The sequence below is a fragment of the Cuculus canorus genome, chromosome 7 (assembly GCF_017976375.1).
Source record: "Cuculus canorus isolate bCucCan1 chromosome 7, bCucCan1.pri, whole genome shotgun sequence".
Lineage (NCBI taxonomy): Eukaryota > Metazoa > Chordata > Aves > Cuculiformes > Cuculidae > Cuculus > Cuculus canorus.
In genome coordinates this window covers 31,789,980-31,794,979 of record NC_071407.1, presented here as the reverse complement: position 1 = coordinate 31,794,979, position 5,000 = coordinate 31,789,980, and the positions used below count along the sequence as shown (strand labels likewise).

Here is a 5,000-nt window from a genome sequence, read left to right as displayed (position 1 = left end):
GGCTTCTCAAGCTGCAGAAGCTCATGCACGTTTACAGTTGGACTCAATGTTCTTAAAGGTCTTTTCCAACCTAAACAATTATATGCCCAGTGTCTGCAGCTGCTGTGCCTGAGCAACACCTCCCTTACAGGCTTGTTCTGTGAGCCCAGCATCTTTTTTGGGGTTTTAAAAAGCACAGAAATCCAGCAGAAATCTCTGTGGTGGTGCCGGTGAAGCTCTTGGTCTGGTTGGCTTGTTTAATTTAAAAATCCTACCTCCAGCCTTTTATTTTATCTTTTTAGTGCAAATTCAGTCATAGTGTTACATTCAACATTTTGGAGCATGTGGAAAATTGTGATTTAGTTTTGATTCCGAATGACATCTAAAATGAACTGAGCTTGCTCAGTATCATTTGGTGTCAGGAAGACTGCAGCAAGGAGGGAGGGAAGAGACGGGTTGGTCCCACCACCAGGAAACCCCTTTTTATCTTACTTCGAAGTGAATTTAACAACTGAAAAAAACCAACCCCAACGCAGTCTTATATTGGCAGTGCTGGTGAATGAACTTCAATATCGATTCACCCCCTGAAAATGCCTGTGAGTTTTGCAGATAACAGGGAGCACAGTGGGAGGTACCGCTGTATGGAGCAAATGCTCTTCTTCTGCATATCCTTTGCCAGCTGTGCAGGAAAGGAACAGGAGGAGCAGAGGTATGTAGGTGCCAAACCTCGCTCTCCTGGGCTCTGGGAGACTGCGTATATGTTAGTACTGATGGTTGAAAGAAAATTAAATTAATTTGTATTAGTTTCTGTATATAGTTAGTTTCTGTATTATAATGTCTGTATTTAATACTAAAACAAAAATAATCCCAGAATTTTTTCAAGGCAAAGGTGCAAATCCTCTGTGCTGAACCAGAGATGTCTGGGTTGTCTTTATTCTCCTGATTTTAAAAACTACACATTTCCATTCCTGCACATAGTTGAGGACAGAAAGAGGGTCTAGAGGCAAAGCCTGACTGTTCCGTTTGCCATGCAAAGCCCATACAGTCCTCTCAATGGCCAAAAATTCATTCTGTGAAAGGAACGCTCCATCTGGGGTGGAGGTGATGCCACCACCGCTTACTTGGCTCTTTCCCCAGAGGAGTCAGGAAAAGGACAAGGCCAGGGCTCTACTGTACTCCATCAGCTGAGACGACAGAAGCCCCCTTGGGTGCAGTTTTTGGACAGCGTGGAGGTGCTCATGTGATGTGAGCCCTGGCCAGCTTTGGCTTTGTTTGGAAGAACATAAGCACGAAGCAAAACCCTTTTTGCCTCTCCCTCATGAGCTGGGGAGGAGCTCAGGTGCAGGTGGGAATGTTTAATTCTGACTCATCAATAAAACCTGAATGACCTTCCAGTAAATCAGTGAAACTAGGAAGGTTTGGGGAGAGAAGGATGACTGGTGGGGCTTGGCTATGTGCCGCGGGGAGGCAGCCAGCTCTGCCATCCATGCTGGCGTGCAATGAGGCTGCTCATACTTGTTGCCAGTACCCAAAAAAGGAGCATTGGGGACAGCCAGCATCAACAGCCACTCCATTTCCTCTTTGACTTATTCAATTATTAAAGAACCAGCTCACACATAAAGAACAAAAAAGAAAATCAAAATACTTAAGAACTGTCAGCAATAAGTCACCAGCCCCTGAAATGTCTCTAGTTGTATAAATAGGATCTTCCAGGGGAATCTGCTGAATAAATCCCTTATGTTGAATCACACCGTGGTAGAAAAGGTAGAGTATTATGTACTGTGGCACAAGAAAAACAACACTTAAGAAAATAATGAAAGAAAACAGTCACAGTACATATAGTTTATCTAAGAGTGCTTGTGCCACAGCCTTTGCCCATCTTGTCTGGACAACCACTGCCTGTGGATGCGACCTCAGCAAGTCTTAGCACCTGTAATGTCTAAGGCTCTTTGCTATAACCGAAATAACAGTGAGAGCCTCAAATCCAGTACAGCAACCACGACATTCAGGTTCTCAACTTCAGAAGGTTGATTGGAGACCTTATCCCAGGTATCTCTGTGACTTTGCTACATCTGGGAAACAGGTACGGTGCTTGGTGGGGAGAAGGCCCCCAAAAATGCACTTTTGAGGAGTCTCGCTGGCCGAGCAGCCCCTGACCGACAGCGTGTGTCCCTGCCACACACCACGCCAGTGGTGCCACCAGAGCAGTGCTTTGGGCCATCACTAAGATTTTAAGTGTTATGGCAGTGCAAATATATAAAAAACATTTTGATGCCCCGGCCACCGAGTGAGCAACCAACTGACCTCAGCGGCCACGGCACTGCAAAATAAAAGACCAAGGGAAATCAGGGAATTTACAGCAAGCTGGTGAGTGTAGGAAGCTTTGTCCGCAGTGGAGGTCCCAATGGTCCAAAGCACGCTGTCCCATGGCAGTGGTTGGGAATTGTTATCAGGCCACTAGGATGTGAGAGAAAAGAGAAAGAAAAAAAAAAGGAAAAAAAAAAATCTTTTAAAACCCGCTCAACATGTACAGCTGCTGAAACATCTGTGCCGAACATGATGACACAAGCTGTAATCGTGGCAGTTGGGGAGGGGGAGGCAATAAGGAGAGGTAAAGGAAGAGGCAAAGCGCAGTCCCCGAGCAGAGGGTCCCATGTGGGGCTCTGCCTGCAGGAGCCCCCGGGCTGGGGCCGAGGTGGGGCTGCCCTCACCCTTTGGGTGCCTCTGCACCTCTCCCTGCTCGGGGGCAAAACCCCCCAAATCCCACTTCTCTTGCCTCTCTGCCCCCTCCCCTTCCCTCTGTGGGCCAAAACTGCCCTGCGGTGAAACGAGGCAGATCCTTCAACCTCCAGCACTGCCTCTGCCCACCTAAGTTATTTAACTCAGGGTGATTAAGGCAATTGAGGGTTTGGAAGGTGAGACCTCTGCCCAGGGAATGTGTTAGTTTATTAATTTTTTTTTTCTTTATTAAAAAAATAAAAAAGACAAGGAAAACCTTAAAGCCTCCTTGAAGTGCAGCTTGACATGTGAGTTTTGAAAAGCACTGCTACGAGGTTAAAGATTTCAGGAGCTGTTGATGTGGGCAGAAAAATTTTATTCTCTATCCTGGAGTGAGCTCAGGGAAAAAAGAAAAGGAAAAAAAAACCCAACAAGAAAAAACCCCAAACCCAAAAGTCCCTTGTTCCCTCCTCTCCCCCTGCATTGTGTTGAAAAAAACATATAAGAACCTAAATAGAATAGAACAGAAATCTCCCTTAATCAAAACAACATTATGACAAAACCCCTTTCGAGGGAAGTGAAACGTACACAGCAGCACAGCCCTGCTTAAAAATAGAACAGCCTTTGCCTTGTAAGTAACAAAAATACATAACAACATACTTCTGCCATCTGAGCTTTGAAGGATGTCTGTCATACGCCTAGGCTTATTTTACGCCCCTTCCCTTTTTTAAAAGAGGAACAATGCCATCTTCCCGAAAGGAAATAGGCAATAAAAACTCCAGCAGGATTTCCTATTCATAATTTTTCCCATTCATATCCTAATGGGTGAAAGAAAAAAAAAAAAAAACCCAAACCAGCTTTAACAACTTAAACTGCACTTATTAAATAGATACTTCTACATGCCTGTTTTTCTCTAAACGTGGTATGTAGTTTTACAGTTCAATTAATTTTTTTTTTTTTTTTTGCCAGATATCCTTCTCAGAGCGGGTAGAATTCTGTGTGAGATGATGTAAAGCATCTGATGACAAAATATCAAATATATTTATAAAACACCCTGTTGAGTTTTTATCTGTGCCATTACATTTTTAATTAATAGAATTTTTTTTCTTGTTGTTTCACAAATGTTGTGTTTTACTGCCAGTATGATCTCACTGCTTTACAGTATCGATAAATGAAGGCACACCTGCACTATAAAATCTGCTTTATATGAAGCAGGCCATTCATGTTTTTATAGCCCATTTTTCACCCATTGTTCTTGGGTCATGTCATAGGTGTGCTGTAATGTGTGGTGGAGGTGGGCGGCTAGAAGATCAGTTTAACAAAATGGTCTAATTTTGCCAACTTTAGTGCCAGAATCTGGACTGAAAAATGCAGAACTAATATCCCAATAGACATGCTGCATGATGTCACTTCCCTGCAAATGTCCAAGAAAAACATCTATTTCCAGATCACTTGCACTTATAATTCTACCTCCTTTCTTATCCCCAAATTACTATTCCTGTGTTTTCTAGCAATTTTTATGTTAACTTGGTTAATGTCTGAACTTTTCTGGCTCCTTGTAAGGCTTGCAGGTTTTATTGTGTTGGTTCATACAATATGACGAGGTTCATTCCAAACCTAACGATGTTTTTTTGGACTCTGCAGACCTACGAGCTCTTTTTTAATAGGCTTTTTTTTTTTTTCCAAAACAGCACAACATGTATTTTCCTAAATGCACAGGCTGAAGTTTACACACCCACACAAAAGGATTTGCTACAGAATCCGGTTCCTTCGCCTAATTACAAAAAACCTACCGCTTTTAGAAGAGGATTTTGGAATTATTTTTGCTTTTCCTTTATTTCCCCGGAACGGGCTCTCCAGGCTGGAGGGCTGGCGGCAGCAGAGCAGGCAGGCACTCCATCACACAGCCTTCCTCGCACACCTTCCTCCTGATTTGTAGCATCCTCCCTTGCAAAGTCTTCTCCCTCTGGAGAGAAGTCAGTTATTGACGGGGTGGGAGGATGCTGTACGCGGGATGAAGGCTACCCGCCCCTGAAATCTGAGGTTTGGATCCTGCAAACGGCCCCACAGAGACAGATCTCGGGCTCGGCTTAGCTCCCTTGGTTTCCGTGGGGCACGAAGTTTTCCCACTGCAAAGCACTTGCCGGATTGGGGCTTAAAATGGAATATTAATATTTTTCTCACGCTGACCTTCTTGGAGCTGGAATGCCTAAGATTTCCTCTGCCTAGCTTAATTCCTCAATACCTTTTATTAAACCCCCACCCCCCCTCACCCCCTTATACATATTCACCCCACACGCCAA

At 44.0% G+C, this 5,000-nt stretch overlaps 1 long non-coding RNA gene across 1 annotated transcript in view; it reads right to left on the bottom strand.

Annotated features, from left to right (window-relative positions):
* Nucleotides 1-1,779: 1,779 nt before the first annotated feature.
* The window catches only part of LOC128852739 (uncharacterized), an 8,984-nt gene continuing 5,763 nt past the window's right edge, over nucleotides 1,780-5,000 (bottom strand). The window contains exons 3-4 of the long non-coding RNA XR_008450773.1: nucleotides 4,491-4,663; nucleotides 1,780-2,436 (exon numbers count right to left, since the gene is read on the bottom strand). This is a non-coding gene — a long non-coding RNA (uncharacterized LOC128852739). The remainder of the gene's footprint in view (nucleotides 2,437-4,490; nucleotides 4,664-5,000) is intronic.